Raw genomic sequence first — 17316 nt, 5'->3', positions numbered from 1 at the left:
TCTTCTATCTCATCTATTTCCTCTTTTCCTTTCCCTTCCTCCATACTTCCACAACAACCAAAAAAAAAAAAAAAAAATCACACACAGTAAAACAAACGTTTCTAATTGACAAGTTCTTACATGTATTGGGAAAGTCTCTAGTAATGCGGCTGCCATGTAGCATAATCTGAAGGTTTAAAATTTCAAGATGTTGGGCATAGAGGCACTGAAGTTTAAAACTTTTCTAGCGGAAAAAATCTGAAATAAGACTATAGAGTATTTGTATAACATGCTGCCACCATATAACAGGGCATCTTCAGCAAAGAAAATCAAATCACATATAGTAGATCCTTTGGATACGTAGTTTTGCAGACTCCCTTCAGGACCAAGTTCCCGTCACACTGCAACTGCATATTTAAATATCCATATTCACAAATATTCAATTATCGAAACTCAGTTCCCAGTGGCCCCTTGGTATGCCCAATGACTTAGTGCTCAATTCAAATGGTAGGTAAATATTTGGGCAGATATATCTGGGCAACTTGCCTGTAGTTTAAAGCATGGACAACTTCTCACTCCCTCTAGCTACTCTCCAGCCTGTCTGGGCACTGATCTGATGAATTGCTCCTTACCACTATTAAAATGTACCTTTTTGTGAGGTTGCAACCCAAATTCACAATGTAATGACTTAATCTTATTAAGATAATGAAGACACATTTAAGATACTGTAATTTTTTCTTCTTCCATAGTGAATTGAATCTACAGTCCAATTAACTTGTCAGGCCTTTTCTGGATATATCAAGATATTTTCACTGTACATGCAATAGGGATGGAAACATAAGAAAAAAATCTTTGACAATGGTTACCAAGTTAGCCTAGTAATTTTGTATTTCTGTGGGAGACAGAAAAACCCTGAAATGTTTGAGATCTCAATGTTCTGTGTGCCATTAAAGTTTGAGTGGCAGTAATTACTTAGTCATATCTGTTGTTGGTTTTGAGTGGTCTCTTTCCTTCCTGTCCCTTTCAATCCCCTTCACTTCAGGTACTATAGCTGCAGCAATTGAGGCTATTATATGAACATACTGTATAATATTTTAGATGAGGTGACTCTGGCAATTCTATTTTGTCTGAGATTCATGGAAACAAGTGCAATTTCTCAGGTTCTAGGAGGCTCTCACCAGCTCCTTGAGTGTGCTTCTTGGGGTGCCAGGTAACTGTGAGGCTATAAGAAATTTCTGATTTTGTTGTTCATGCTAATATATTTTTCCATTTTTTTTAAGCTTAGAATAGACTCTCATTGCTGCAGTCAAAGGTTGGCACAGCATTTTGCATAGCTAAAATGTACATACATGGAAATCTCTAATATTTCCAGTTTAAAGTTACATAATTCCAATGACTTCTACAGCATTATGCCATATTACAGTAAGTGTACACCTGTCCTACAGTGTTCCTTTTTCATTAGATATTCAGCTTACTTTTGAGTTTCAAACTGCAGGAGTGATCTTGGAATAGTCTAGATAACCATGTTCAGGCTCATTGCTATATGCATATATTGCAAGCTAGATCCTTTAAAATAGTTTGACTGATTTAGCTGAGTTCCTTGCTTACCTTATTAGACATTAGTTTTCCTTGTAAACCTTCCACCTTTCTAATAATTCCTCTGATTATCTCTAGTCCTTTTATGTGCTCTATTTTTTCTGTGATTTCATTAGTGTCTGTTTAAAGGAATTAACCTTGTAAAAGAAGAGGAAGGTAATGAAGAGCTTGAATTGTTTTAAGACTTTGGAATCTCAAATTTCCAGAGACCGAATCATTTCACCCTCTGCAAATTGTCAAAACCTATTCTCTAAAATCACTTAGATTGAGATGTAGCAAGACCCATGGGTACCATATCCATCAGCATGTTTATTCTTTAATAAAGCCTTACCCTACTTAATGGCAATACTTGTCTTGATGGCAGATCTTCACTCAGGAAAATGGGTGACTAGTTTTATCAACCCTTATTAATAAGATAACCTCTCCCCACCCCCCCCAACAAAGTGACATGGTTCAGCAAACATAATTTTGTTGGGCTCATTTTTGTGTATATGCTCAGCATGAGGAACATGCAATGCACATTACCCTGTGTGGAAGAAAATATAGATGGGGGTTCCAAAGGGTAGGATGCTATGTTCTGAACTACACAAGATAAATTAGGAAATTGTGGCATCGATATTAGAGGAGGCAAGTTATGCTTCTTTTAAGAGTATAGTGACTGTATTAGTCATCATGAAAAACTTGCTAATTTTACCCTGGATAAATAAACATATAGGTGTATATCAGTCTGTCAATTAAATGCACTTTCCCACCAATTGTAGAAACACTGGGAGCACAAACTTAACAGTTACTGTGATCTAAATCATTACTGGATGCAATTAGTTTAAGAGGGATCATTGTGTAACATAATGACTGCCGTGTAATGCACTTCTGTTATATGAAACTAAAACTGCCTAAAGGCAAGTTCTTCACTGAGCTCTGGGTAGGTTAACAACACCAAGTGAAGTTAATGAAATTCTGGGAAAACTCTGCCTCCATGTTCAGAGCTGTTCCAAAGCAGCTCTGCAGTGGTATAACTGCACCCATCAACCAAAGGCAATTTCCTCCTCAGCTATGACCTGACACTTAGAGCAAATTTGCTGACATCCTCTGTGCCATTGCTACTATACTTTTCATATGGCAAGAAGGACTTTGAAGAGGAAAGCTCACTGAAGTTAAATCTGTTGTGTAACCAATGGTTTTTAAATCAGGAAAATTTGAGTAAAAACATTACCACAATATTACAAGATAGCAGTATAAACTGATATGCCTGATGTGTTATAACTCTGATCCATGATGTTGCTATTTATCACTTCAATAGTTCTCTTCCCTGTGAAACTCTGAATTTCAAACTAAAAAACTTTCTGCAATAAAAACTGGAAACAAACCTCTTGCCCAAATAAAGTACATCACTTGCAAACCGGTTCTTAAAATAATTTTAACTGCCATAATAATCAATTCTAGAAAATCAGGCTCTGATGCTTATTGCTCAGATCAGGACTCTGAGTCCCCTTGCTCACTGCTGCAGACTCTTGGAAGCTATTTTCCAGGGCCTCTGGCAAAACTGTGGCCCCTGCCCTAGAGTATTTCTTATAGTGTCTATGAGTAGTCTTGCTTCTAGAATTCATTTCCTTCCATGCCAAGCAAATGGTTGCATAATGTACATTTTCTGGCTAAATGGCCCACAAGGTTGAAAGCTGAGGCACAAACTTTTACATCAGTATTGACTTTTTCATTATCCTGATATTGTCATCTGCATGACTAAGCCAGGAACCTGAAAGTTCTTGGTTTGACATTGGTGACAAAAAGGTAAAAACATTGCAACAGAAAGTCTCTGTTCCTAAAAACTTCCCAGCCAGATCCTGAGCTTCTAAAAACTGGCACCGCTGTGAAGCTGGAATATGATTTAATAGTACATTTCTTTCTTTAGGGAAAACAGTCATTGAAGCCAGTATGTCAAGTTATAACTCCTGAGGATTCAGGTCTTTGTTACTTATCTTGTAATATGACATGCATAAAAAACATAATTCTACTGCTTTGGCTAGAGCAAAGGGAAAAGCCCCATTATTTTTAAAATTAAGTATTGCTACATAAAGCTGTACAGAAATAACCAAATATTTGTGTTTTGTAGTAGTCAGAATGTCTTGGGAACTTAAACCTAAAAGACAGCTACTAGCAACAGTATTTCCCATGGGGAATATAATTCAAATTTCATTTTACTAGTTTCTCTACCTTGTCTTTTGTTCTTGGATGGTAGGAGAGAGAGAGATAATCAAGGGGAAGAAACAACTAAAACCACAGTGGCATTAACTGAAACAATACAACAGGTGCATATGTGTCTAGAAATACAAAACAACTTTTGCAAGTCATTGTTTCCAGCTGTAAATGTAAAAGCGTAGAATTTAATGGTGTCCTTTGGGGCTATGTAAAATGTTACTAACAATTGTTGCATTATAGCAGCTAGTATATTGAGGTGTGATACAACTGGAGGCTACAAGCTGTTAGGTAGCACTGAATCTTGGGCATAATTCATATACCTTTCCATGCAAACATCCCACTCCCTTCCATATTTATCTCCTATCATTTAAGACCTGCTCAAGCACAGAAGCTTCTTAGTATTCAGATCACAGAGAATTGTTTAGTATGGCTAATGAAGAGCTGCCTTATAGCAAGAGTCCTGGGGAAAACTGAAAGGGTTAAGTTCATCCCATTAGGAAATCTTACTTCCCCATAAGATGATGTACTGTAGTCTATTTTAAATCTGAAGAGTGGATTATGTAGGTAACTGAAATGTGTTACTTGTTTACAGTAAACACTTATTTGAAAGCACATTGTCTATCTGGTTCCTAATGCACCAAGAGCACTGAAAAACACAGAACTCCAAACTTTTGTATCAGCTTTATTAAATGATAAACCAAATGGTAGTGTATTTTCCCTACATTGCAAACAAATGTATCCCTGACTCCCATAAATCTAACTGAAGTATTATGCATCAAAATTGCCTAAGTTCAAGCTGGAGCACAAGTCTGTCTGGAAACTTTGTTGGCCTTAAAATTCAGCATGGTGTTGTCTCTGTTCATGGTGTTCTGTCCATTGTTCAACAACTGAGCTGTTTAACCACCTCATTCTCCTGTTGTCCTTGAAATACGTCATGATGTTGGGCATTGTTTTCTTGGCTTTACTGAGAATGAATCAGACACAGGGGTCTTAGATCAAGTATTCACACAGTCAGTTAATATATATTCAGAATAAAATTCAGAGCTCCTGAAAATGAGAATCATTTATTGTGAAATCTGATTGAAAGGAACCTGTGTGTCAAAAGGTCTCCCAAACATGAAGTTTGTCATGAAACACATTAACTGTACTGCTCTTGGTATTTCATATAAACATATATATATCATATATATTTCATAAAAACAACCACAACTAGCAGTTTGACAACACACTGTTCTTTGTCTACTTAGGTATAAGTGTATAAACTATTCGACTGACATGAATTACTTGGTGTTATTATGAAATGTGTGGGAAAACGTAGATGCAAATAGATGAATTTGAATTTCTCAGTTATCTTTTTCCTGATAGGTAAAGACTGTCACTTTGGCTGACTTCCCTCCTTTGGTTTACAGGCAACTATTCCTCTGGAGCAACCTTCTGGAAACAATTTCACTTTTATAAGTGAAGAAGCAAAACAGATCAATTAGTCAGACTGGAAGTTTGGTGCCGCAAAAATGAGAAGAAAAGGCAGTTCATCTCCTCCTGATTTTCTTTTAAATGTATTTTTCTTTAATTTCCCAGAGGAAATTGGAAGGATATCAAAAAGACATGTGCCATACTGCAGTCTCAATTAGTTTATAGTGAAACAGTGCCAGAGCAGGGAGATACAGCTTTACTGCATGGCATCACGTGGAATTAAGGAGCTAAATTAACCTCTAATGCTCTTAAAAAATAATAATAATAAAAAATTACAGCACAATAGAATTTGAGTGTGTTCAGAAGAACATTCCTTTGCTTTCATATGCTTCAATGTTATGCCCTGCTGCATGCATTTAGAAGTTAATCTCCTTTCTTTTTCAGCTGCTGGCCACCAGTTCATCTCAGCAGGTTTTTTTACTTTATATCTACTTTCTGCTGGGTAATTGCAACAAATGGCTTCATAAGGTAACTGCTGGTTTTTGGCAGAATAAGAAGAGAAATTCAGATAGTGAATAAATTTCACATCCCTTCAGATGCTGGACACTCTGCATTTGTCCAGCATGGGATAGGACCTGAATGGATTTTCTCATGGCATGCTGTGCAGAGTAGATCCTGTCTATGGTGAGAAGCTCTCCCTTTTGGTCATTTGAGCTAACATAAAATTTTCCCACAGGACAACAACTGTATTCCATGTGAACTGTGTTCACATGGTAGTGTCTTGCTGCACTTTCAGATAAACTTTTGGGGCCAGTTTAGGGCCAGTTCTCTTCAATGTTTTTATAAATGATCTGGATACAGAACTCAAATGCATACTAAGTAAATTTGCAGATGACACTAATTTAGGAGGAGCTGTCGACTCCCTCAAGGGTATAGAGGCCTTCCAGAGAGATCTTGACAAATCAGGGGGCTGGGCAATTACCAAATGCATGAAATTAAACAATTTAAAATTCTGCACCTGGGATGGAGCAATCTAATGTACAGGTTGGGGGATGAGAGTCTGGAGAGCAGCCTATTGTAAAGTGGTCTGGGGATTTTGGTCAATGGCATGCTGAATATGAGCCAGCAGTGTGCCCTGGCAGCCAAAAGGGCCAAGTGTACCCTGGGGTGCATCAAGCTCAGCACTGCTAGCTGGTTGAGAGAAAGGATTGTCCTGCTCTGCTCTGAGTTGGTCCAGCCTCACCTTGAGCACTGTGTGCAGGTTTGGGCACCACAGTACAAGAAGGACATAAAACTATTAGAGAGTGTCCAAAGGAAGACTATAAAGATGGAGGAGGGTCTAGAGAAGAAGATGTATGAGGTGTGGCTGGGGTACCTTTGTTCAGCCCAGAGGCTGAATGGGGAGGGTCAGGCTGGGTGTTAGGGAAAGGTTCTGCACAGAGAGCCTGCTGGAGTTCAGAAAACATTTGGACAATGCTCTCAGACAAAGGGTCTGATTTTTGTGTGGTCCTGTGTGGAGCCAGGAGTGGGGCTCCACAAGGCAAGGCCAGGCAGGTGGCCTAATCACCAGTAGCCAGTGGGAGCTCCTGCAGGCTCCTCTGTTACAAGGAGTTAGCCGAGTTCATCCTGTGGCTGAGGGTTTCATGCAGCACACCACAACCTGAAGGCTATGCTGGCCTTTGCCTGGTGAAGCTGCTGGATGGACTACCTTTGTTTGTCTAGTCTTTACTACAATAGACTTCACTACAGCAATCTCCTGCTCAGGACCAGCACAGTGGTGGAATGCAGAACTTTCCCTGGCATTACATTGTGGGTACATGTGTTATGTGGTCCATCCACTGATGGCTCACTACTGGAAAGAGTCAGAGCAAATACTTATTAGCATTGGGCTGGAGATGCTTCTTAAGTGAACGGAGTACAGAGAAGAGGTATCAGAGTTTATTTTACTGCTATCAGGAAATTGTGGACAATACTGCAGAACTATTAGCCACAGATTCTTTACAAATAGTTTTCTTTTTCAGATGTTCCACTCAATCTTATTTTTACCTGTAGTCTGCTGCTCCTAACTTACCACCTGCTAAATATAAATTTGTGTTTATCCCATGACTAATTAATACAGAAGACACACGATTAAGGTTGGAGGTTGTTACTGCACGCTGTACACACGTAAGCAGAATGACTTCTTGATTTGGTGATTTTTCTGTGGCTGCTCTTTTTGAAGTGTGACAACATCCCAGCAAAGAAGCCTGCAGAGAGGCCTTCTCTATGGTTTGTTCACAGGCTCATAGTGATAGCTGGATTTCACCTATGTTACAGGAGGAACTGTGCATACACTGAGGGGAGTATTTTATAGGTAATGGACATGGAGACTTCTTAGGAAACAATGATGCCATCTCACTTTGCAGGCAGGCTGTTGGAAGGAGACCAGTGCAGACAGGATTATTATTTTTTTTTTGAAGAGTACCCTTTATAAACACCAGGCTAATGCTTGACTTGAAAGAAAAGGAGGTTGCCTCATTTTATTTTACTTATTTTTTAATTTTTGGTGTGGGGAGCAAGAGGGGGAAGTTGTTCGGCTTTTGTTTTGTCTGTTGAAGTCCTGTGGGGACAACATATCGGTTGATTTCAGTAGTTCCTGCTGGTAGTAAAATCTGCATAAAGCCATTGCAGGTGTTTTGGTTCAAACAGAGAAAAGATGTACAATTATCTTCTTATAGGGTATTTTCCATAATGTTTCACATAATTTCATGCAGGCTTCATAATTGCCTAGTAATTTATTGGTTTTGCAGTTTTTACTAACTGTTTAAATCTTATAGTACAAAAATATTATTTGGGAAAGGTTTGGCTTTACCATCTTTGACAGATAAGTGTTCCTTTTCAGACTTTTCAGAAAAAATCTACTCTTAAATGTGACAATTTCTATCAGAGGAATTGGTTTCCTTTTTATAAAAGTCTAATGTCTTGAAGAGTGGTTTTATACTTGATGGGTATTTGCCACTTTCACTGTTAACATTGTTTCTTTTTTTCAGTTCATCTGCCACTTCAAATAGTAACCCATTTATCAAGAGATAATGCTATCCACTATTGCAACAGCAGAACTAAAGAAGTGCTTCCTAAGAACCCAGCAAGAGAAGGTACTTTAAAAGCAATGCTTTAATGAATGCTATGAGCAGAGAATTACCTTTCAGGATGAAATTTTCAGGAACTAATAACTACAGGCTTTGAGGAACTTCAGAATTTGGCAAAAATTCTTCTCACAGTGGGTATAGTGGAAACCTACAACTCCAAAATAAAACAGAGTTTTAAAATGAATGCTAGTGTAAGTAGCAAGGTGAGAGGGGGGTAGCAGGGCTGTATGCAATCTGAATACTCATGGAAGTAAAAGAAAGAGAGAGTGGGCTGGGTCACAATTAGCACTACAACATGCTAATAAGCACAAGGAGCTAGGAGAACTGTATTGTTTCTTTGCATCCCTAAGGAAAAACCACCATGATAACTTTTTAAAGTAAAAGGCTTTTTCACGCCCAATATGACTTGCCTCAGCTTGGTCCTCACGCTCCGCTGAGCAATTTAGTGAGCTCCACAGAAGCTTTGCCAGCTGGGTGGGTGCATTTTAGTCAGGGGAGTGGGAAAGCACTCTGAAATTACTTGACGATTCTCACTGGGGTACTATAATTGGAAGAGCTGATGTGAAACACTTGTCCTCTAAGAAATGGAAGTATTGATATGAAGAAAAATGTTACCTGCTGCATGAGGCTCGCTCTTCGGGAAACTGTTTCGTTTTGTTTGTGCTATTGTTCTTCTGTAATGACACAATTTTTATAGGAAGATTGAGCTGTCTTTTCTCATTCACACTTGATTGCTGCTGTGTGAACTTTCACAAATAGGTTTTTACCTGGATCTTTGATAAGGTGTTTGTTGTTTTTTTTCCCTTTCTACTGTTATGTAGCTGCAATGTATTTATATATTTTTTTTTTTTAGCAGTAGTGACGGATCTAGAACTAGACAGATCTAAAACTATCCAAGGGACCTCTTCATATTACTGCTGTTTGAAAGTCAGTGGATCACAGTGCCTAACTACTACTAGAACAGGATTAGTGGATAGCAGACTTCAAATGCTTGATGTTTACCTATTGACAATAATCTCAGTTTAATTCAGAACTGCCTATATGGTAAACACAAAAATCTTTTACTAAAAGTTCTTTTAGACAATTGTATTGATATCAAATTATACTGTTTGTACAAGATAAAGGAACTGTTAATGATGTACCTACCCTTCCTTGCAAACACATGTACCCCATGTTACTCTAGAACTGCAAGGATTTTAGTTCTAGTGTGTTCAGTTTTAAATCACTAGCTAAACTTGCTAAGCAGGTATCATGAGCAGCACAGCTGTTTGTTTATGGCAGTGTCGTCATAATTGTTTGGAGAATCTGAACTGCTAAAAGCATGGGGAATTCATTTATACTAACCGAATTACAATTAAAGATTTTAAATGGTGATTTTCTTATATAAAAGTTTTTCTTTTAATTATTTGTTGTTAGCCTTCTGTAAGCATTATATTAAAAAGAACCAGCAATGTTATTTTGTTTAAAGATTCATTGGTTTAAAAGGTCAACTTTTGATATGGAAATTTGTAGGCATTTCTAGATGGATCTGACCACCAACTGGTGTGGTTCACAGCCTTGCCAGTGGCAATCTGAGACTATTTCGTTCCAAAATCTGTTTTTTAAACTAATTTACTCATGGTCTCATGATGTTTCTTTTATCACTTAGCAGGTGTAGGAAGGTGTTGTTGTATCATTGCTGATTATGCTGTTGTTAATCATGTAAACTTCAGGCTTTGCAATACCTTTGACAACAAATTTATGGATTAGTTATGTCTTGTGTTAATAATGTCCTTTTACAATCTGCTGTTTTAGTTCATTTGAGAGCCCATTTCTTCAGTAGCCATTCAAAAAGATTGATAGGGATTTCTATTACTTTTTCATTAAAGCCATCTTTTTATGAAGTTTACCAACTTATCTTTTTGCAAGTAATGTATTTATCAGCTGGAGATCATCTGATTCTTTTAATATATTCTGTTCCACTCTATTTAAGTACAGACGATCAGAATGATTCATACAGCTGTAGATGAAAGCATACCCTTAATTTAAAGGACCACATGGCACTTTCTTGACTGTATTTGCCACACCTTAACTGATTAAGAATAATCAAAATGACACTCCTCAGCAGTCACCAGCTTATTGAAGTAGAGTAGCTAAGGATTGGAGTCAGATTTTATTTTTTTATTTATTTATTTTAACCTGAAATTTAGACAAGCTGGTGCTTCCACTGATCTGCTCCAAAGAATAAATCTTTTACCAGATCCTCCTGGGGAAGCCCTTCCACTCTGCTTCTATGCCTAGGCTGTCCCAGGGCACTACTTGGATATGGCAAGATTTCCAGGCCACTCATCCCCTGCCTGGTGAGTAGGTGAATATCTGCGTGGGTACTGCGTTGTCAGTACCTATCTCAAACAAACAAATCTGTAAAGCAGTTTCATCTAAAATACTGCAATATTTCCAGGAGAAATATTTTCTGATTTTAGCTGTGCAAAATTTACACAGGCATGACTGTATTTTGAAGGTTGTATTTACTGGCAATTTTTCAAGAGATAGTTTTCTTGACTTTCTGTTTTACTTTGTAAGGTGATATTTGAAAAATTGAACTTTCTTCTTTTTTTTTTTTTTTTTCTTCCTTAACTTAAAAAAGTATTAATAAATAAAAACCACGAGTACATTCGTAGGGGAAATAATATTAAAAGCTGCAAACACTATCTTTTCTCACAGCTGGGAACCATCCAGATCTGGTCCATAAGCAGCATTCACCATCACATAAATTGCATTCACCAGCAGAGGTCTCCCACAGCCTGCTGCTGTTACTGAAGCTGGCAGCTTGGCGCTCTGAAGGCATAGCGAGGGAAAAATCCATACAATATCTGGAAATCAGGTTAAAGTTCTATCCTTAGCACAAATGGAAGCTTTTTTTTTTTTTTTTTTTTTTTTTTTTTTTTTTTTTTTTAAAAAAAAAAAAAAGGAAACATTAAGAACGCTGTTGCAACTTGGCTCGATTTTTTTCCTGTTAAATATTGCTGAACAACATTTGAATAGTATTACAGAAATCATCTCTGTAAACAGCGTGATCACCAACATGCAGAATAACGCTACAGTGCTTGATTTTGCCAAGGAAATTCCTGAAACTTATGATGTACCTTCATTTCGGGGTGCTTATTATGCTTTAATCACTGTTAAGGGAGTATAGGAACATGAACAGAAATTCACAGTTCAGATAAGAAAGCGATTTTTTTGCATACTGTTTATCCCTTTTTGCTCTCCCTCATGTATCCCAAAGATAAATTTATGTTCGGATACAAACAGAATCAGCTAGGCTATACCGTGTCTTATTACGCCTCTAATTTCTTTAAAATAAATACAGTAAAATATTTCTTATGAATGTTATTGCATAAATTGTGTAACAGATGCTGCGTTCATTTCTGCTTTTAACAAAAGAGAGCAGGGTTATTTGTGTTTCTAATGATAATTAAAAGAACTTTGCCTTTTAGTTCTCGTTTATCATTGTAAATTACAGGTTTAGTTCTGCTTGCTGTCTACTGTGAGCGTTATCCTGTGAACTTCACATATGGAAAGTATAAATCAGTTTATTGTAGTGCATGCAGTCAGTAATATAAGCAAAGGAAGTAAGCCATAATTAATTTATGGTTTGATCTTTAAACAAAAGCTTTTTCTACCCTGTTTTTTTTTGTTGTTGTTGCTGTTGATAATAAAATTATTAATATAGTCATGTCTTTCATAGACATTCATAATTAAAGGGACAAGTCAGAAGTTCTAGTTCAGCAAAAACAGTTGCAAAGCTATGGAAAAACACGTTTACTTTTCATGCAGTTGATCAAGTGTCTTTTAAATATGCTACAGTATCATAGCTTGTAAGGTGTAGCTTGATTTAATTCCTTTCATTTTGACAGATGTGCTGCTTTTTCTTCTAGTTTGACTCTCACTTATTCTGTATTAGTAATTCAACAAACTCTTTAATCAGGACCAGGCCTATTGTGTTATCATAGTATTATGTACTAAGCCAACAAAAATGGAGGGAATATTTTTATATCAAAGAGTAGTTTGGTGTTGGAGCTGTATTGCAATGTGAAGTTACTTGGGTCAGAGGACATAGCAAACTCTACCTTTAATAGTTGAAATGGATTTGCAGTAATAAAAGAAAATCAGCAAAACTGCATACCCAACTTCCTACATTTTTTGGACTTAGTATTAGGAAGGCCATAGGGTCCTGGATGTATTGGATTAATCATCTAGTCCTGCACTAGTAGATTTCTTCTATGGGATGTGATTCCCATTTCCCTTCCAAAAAGTCTCACACAGATGTCTTCTACAACATCTTAGTACATCTCCATTTCCCAGCTGAAGAGGGAAAACAAGTACTGGAGGGTTCACAGTTTTCACTGCTTTTCCAGCCATCTCCTCTCTTCTGTGCAAAGAGTAGCACTGAAGGGCCCCTGCAGACTGCAGGTGTGATGATGTGCAAGGGTGAGTTCTGTGCCCAGAGAGCCCGTGGGAACTAATAATAATTTGTGTGACAAATGGCCTCAGAGCAGGTTTACTGCATAATAGACTCCCACAAAACCAGTAGAGATCAACTGCATCCTGAATGGTCTTCACTCACCAAATAGGCTTACAAAGTGGTCTCAAGTAGAGCATATTGCACTTCGGTTCTGCGGTAGGAATAGATCTCATAACTTCACCTGCTACAATTTGCAGTGAGGACAAGATGAGGCTGTGCTGCCTGAAATGTACTTTAACACCTAAGGATATTAATTGAGAGAATGTATCATCAAAGCTTGAAACAATTACCTGTATGGGATGTGTGTTGGAACTAACGGAGTCTTAAAAAAAATACATAATTGTTTCTCCTGTATTGGGTCCCAGTAGTTACATAAAAATGAGTTTAATTTTCCTGCAGCGAACAGCTTGCACTTTTCACAGTTGTGCTAACACCACAAAAAAACAAAATCAGCAGAAAGTAAAGATTTAGATTGTGTGCTGATCTCTTGTGCAGCTTTTTTAATCCTCAGGCCAAGAGGCCAAAATCCTTATGAATACTAAATGAACGCTTATTTGGTGGAGGTCATCATAAAGCCAGGGGAATTACTAGCAGTTAAAACAGTAATGCTATCGTCTCACTTACGGGTAAATCTGGATATAAACTACCAAGGTTACTTGTTGCAGGGATGTTTTTATCATCTCCTTGCTTAGCTATTTTTTCTTTACGTACCAAAAGAAATGCAGATATGTAGGTAAAACTAAAATTATAATTATGGTCTGTTTTGGTCTGCCATCAAATAAGGTTTGTGTCTTTTTGGCTCATAGGGAGTCTGAAGAGAGAAACAACTATAAAATTGTTAGTCCATCACCAAGTTACTCCTCTGAAATTTTGCACCAGAAGTGGCCTTAAAAATCCTTTTGTATGTTGCTTTGTTCGCAGGGATAGGAATAACTTTTTTCTGCTTAAAAGTGTCCAGCTATTGTGGCTTTCAAATAATATAGACATGATCATTCTCCTGCTAAGACAAAGCAAACATTTGTTTAACTGCATGTATGAGCAGAGCCAGCTGACTTCAGTCTTGAATGTCAAATCACCATTCTGCTAATTTCCCAGAGGAGTATTTTTAAGTCCCATTATTAAATGGATCATTTTAAGAATGTGACTACAAGGGCAAAATGAAGTGTTCATATTTGTTCAAAAGAACTGAATTTGAATTGTGACAATGTTATCTCTTTTTCCCCCCCTATTTCCTAATTTTAGTATGTAATGAAAAAAAAATCCTAACTTTCAAATAGTTTGGAATATTTTCTCTTCAAAAGCAAAGAAGATTAATAAGATTCTTGTTCAGTTATACAATATTTACATCAGTGATGCTAGTTGTACCGCTGATGCTCATCTCAACTGTTCAGAAAGCACTGTGACCACATCTTCCTTTCTGTAGTAATATTCTTTCTGGGGGAGGTAATATTTTTTACCAAGTTTGTGTCAAAATCAATGCCTGTTTCTTCCAAGAACATACTGTATTAGGCTATTCTTAGTATATATCATGCAACAAAGCTTGGTGACGAGGCCAGATCGTGGTAACCTCTGGAGTGCAGCAGATGTTGCTATTTTCTCTGAGCTTTCAGAGTTTTAAAATCAGGTGATGTGGTAAGATTTACTCATGTGGATAACATCGAACCACAGTATGATGACACAAATTGTGTCTTAATAGCACAGAATGGTGCTTCATGAGTGATCACAGGCAAAAATATCCTTATCAAATGTTTGGAAAAAAATGCTTCTGCTTTAAAGAAATGTTTTGAGAGGAGTAAGGACGTGTACACATACTCATTATTCAGCTCTTACTTTTGATTTAGAAGTATGTAAAAAGATTAAATGGAAGAACAAGAAATTTGATCTCAGATCAGATGTGAACCATATATCACAAGTAATTATTCCAAAATCTGTCTATTACTCCTTATGAAGCTTATCCATGTGAATCATGATTTTAAACAACTATTTCAATCATGTGGGTGGAGAAAGTGGAGGTTTGTTTCAGACCAGAATCCTGTCACAGTACTAAAGCAGTTTTCAAGCTTAAAAGTTCTTGGCTTCCAGACCAATTGATATATCTTCTGACTAGGAGTTTTTATTATTAATTGTATAGGCATAATTTGGCTTTCAGCAAAATCAAGGGGAAAATTCCTGGACCCAGCAGCATTGATGATGGATGTCTTTCTGGAGTCTGTGATGTTAACAGATACTTAATTTGTATGCTGCACAGACAGATATTGGGACTACAGTGAGGAAAACAACGTTTGTTGTTGTTTTGTTTTTTGTTTTTGCTTTTTCCAAAGTGCAAGGATAGATGATTTACCCCTATGGACTACAGAAGGGATTTGCAATCCATTAGTAATCTTTAGGTAGCATTAATTATAATAAACAGTAGGGCTGAGGGAAGTGTTCCATGCAACCTCTCCTGTATTTCTCAGAAGGAGATCTGGTGCCTGCCTCAGCATGACTGGTAGCAGAGACTTTTCTTCCAGACTGTACTCCTCTTCTTGGTTCTCCCACACCTTCATGCGAGTGATATATTTATTTTTAATTCCTCAAGCGTTCATAGTGCTGAGAAAAAAACATCTTGTGATGAGAGCTTCCAGGCCCCAGGAGCGGGGCTGTGCGCCTGCAAAGGCTGTAGCCCCCAGGGAATACAGCAGCAATGTGTTTTTGCTCTCCTGCTGCTTCCCCAGTGGTCACCACCCTGCCCAGGGCTGGTGCTCCTAACTGCCAGACTGAGAGCAGGAATTCGGCACTGACTGCTGTGATTACAGCTCATGCAGATGTATGGAAGGCGTACATTTTTCTCTGCCACTGTTGCCATGGCACTGTGGAGGACCACAGAGGCTCCAGCCTCTTCCCCATAACCTAAATAAATACACTCCTGGCGTGCTTAGCACTGCTGGCTTGGGAGTGACCTGGCCAAGGGGCACATCCTAATGGGCTCCTGTTTCCTCATCACTGACACAGGGGCAAAGGCCAATGGTTAACAACATTTACTCTTTGACATTTGCAAAATGTCAGCTGTGTCAATGATATTATTTTGTAGAACTGAAAAAAAATTCCCCATGTGTGTCAAGCCATAAGAGTTTTAGCATCCATCATATGTAATCATCAGCTGTCTCTGAGGGTTCCTACCCCTCTTTTTTTATTAGTAGGGAAGGATCCCTGTATTGTTACATTCCTTTGTTATTCTAAGTCCAATAGATAGATGGTTCTGCAACTGGCATTTCCTGACTGCATATAGCAGATGCTAACGTATAAACTCCTACCATCACCATTATTTAGATTTTTGGTTACAGAAGTAACAGTAGTTAAACTTAGTAGTAACTCTGTTGTAGTTTAACTGGCTTAAAGCCTGAGGATTACACATGCTATCTGAAGAACCATTTTAATGTGCTTTGTTTTCTAGCAGTTGTACATATCTGTATGTGTACCTGCCTATGTATCAGAATGATACAATGCCATTAGATGGCATTTATGATGAGATACAACTTTCCAAAGTATTTTGATGTACGTGAGGGAGACATCACACTGCTAGTCACTGTTGAACATGAAGCATGTAGGAGCTACAGCTCAACTTGATCGGGGCCACTCAACAAATGTGGGGCTGGGGTATCCTTGTGTTCTGAATTTTTTCTTTGTCTTTAGATTCCAGACTGGAAAAGCATTAAATTGATGGTTTTGGTTGTTTCACTCCCACTCGTAGAAGTTACTCTTTCAGGTACTACCTTCTGCATGATTTCACTTGCTCCTGCTACTCTCTGCTTCCTATGGTTCCTAAGTATTCCTTGCTGATACTGGGACTGAGGTATTCTGGCTGCTGAAGAAAGATGGAGAAGATAGTTAAAAATAACTTTTCAGAGGAAAGATGGTGACATTTTGGAGATGTAAAAATATAATGATGATGATTGTTCTGTAAATAAAAAGAAAACACATTCTCCCACCACTGATCATCTTAAGAATGAGAAGATGGATTTTTAAATAGCACAGGACTGAAGAAGTTCATTGGCTGTCTTGATTTAACTCACTATCACCAAACTACAATTTGTTGTCCTTTGATCAGTATAAATAGTAGGGAGCATAGTTATTAACTCCATACAGGAAAAAAATGGACAATGCTCTCAATAAAATCACAAGTGTGCAGCCTAATCTTTGTGAGCCTCAGAAACTAGACAAAGGACTTATTCATGTGCTAGCATGTTTCTATGTGTCATACACAGTAGAAGTTGAATTTGATCTGAAAAGATTCATTACTGAATAAACGACTATTTTGTATTTTAGTAACAGTCCGAAGTGTAGGAGGTAGAAATTGCTGAAATTGTAGAAGTAGATAAAGAAAGGAAGAAATAAAATATAAACAGCATGTAGGAAGGAAGGTTAACAGTAAATAAAATAAAGCTGGAAGAAATATTGGAAGCTAAAATAATGTGACTGGTTTCCTATTCTTTTACAATGTTTGGTTACAACACATGGTAA

The 17316-nt window shown here is 37.6% G+C and overlaps 1 protein-coding gene across 10 annotated transcripts in view; it reads left to right on the top strand.

The window, feature by feature from the left end:
- Positions 1–17316, top strand: part of NPY1R (neuropeptide Y receptor Y1) — a 51684-nt gene that overhangs the window by 7968 nt on the left and 26400 nt on the right. For 3 of the 10 annotated variants that reach the window (XM_068681151.1, XM_068681142.1, XM_068681143.1), the window contains exons 2-5: positions 8214–8318; positions 9166–9356; positions 10502–10651; positions 11016–11175. The gene's annotated coding sequence lies outside the window, so the exon portion shown is untranslated. Of the gene's footprint in view, positions 1–8213; positions 8319–8823; positions 9096–9165; positions 9357–10501; positions 10652–11015; positions 11176–17316 lie in introns of those variants that run through there. The other 7 variants (XM_068681148.1, XM_068681149.1, XM_068681145.1 and 4 more) reach the window with 6 other exon arrangements.

The sequence above is a fragment of the Anas acuta genome, chromosome 4, assembly GCF_963932015.1.
Source record: "Anas acuta chromosome 4, bAnaAcu1.1, whole genome shotgun sequence".
NCBI classification, from domain to species: domain Eukaryota; kingdom Metazoa; phylum Chordata; class Aves; order Anseriformes; family Anatidae; genus Anas; species Anas acuta.
This window is presented reverse-complemented; position numbering and strand designations above follow the sequence as displayed.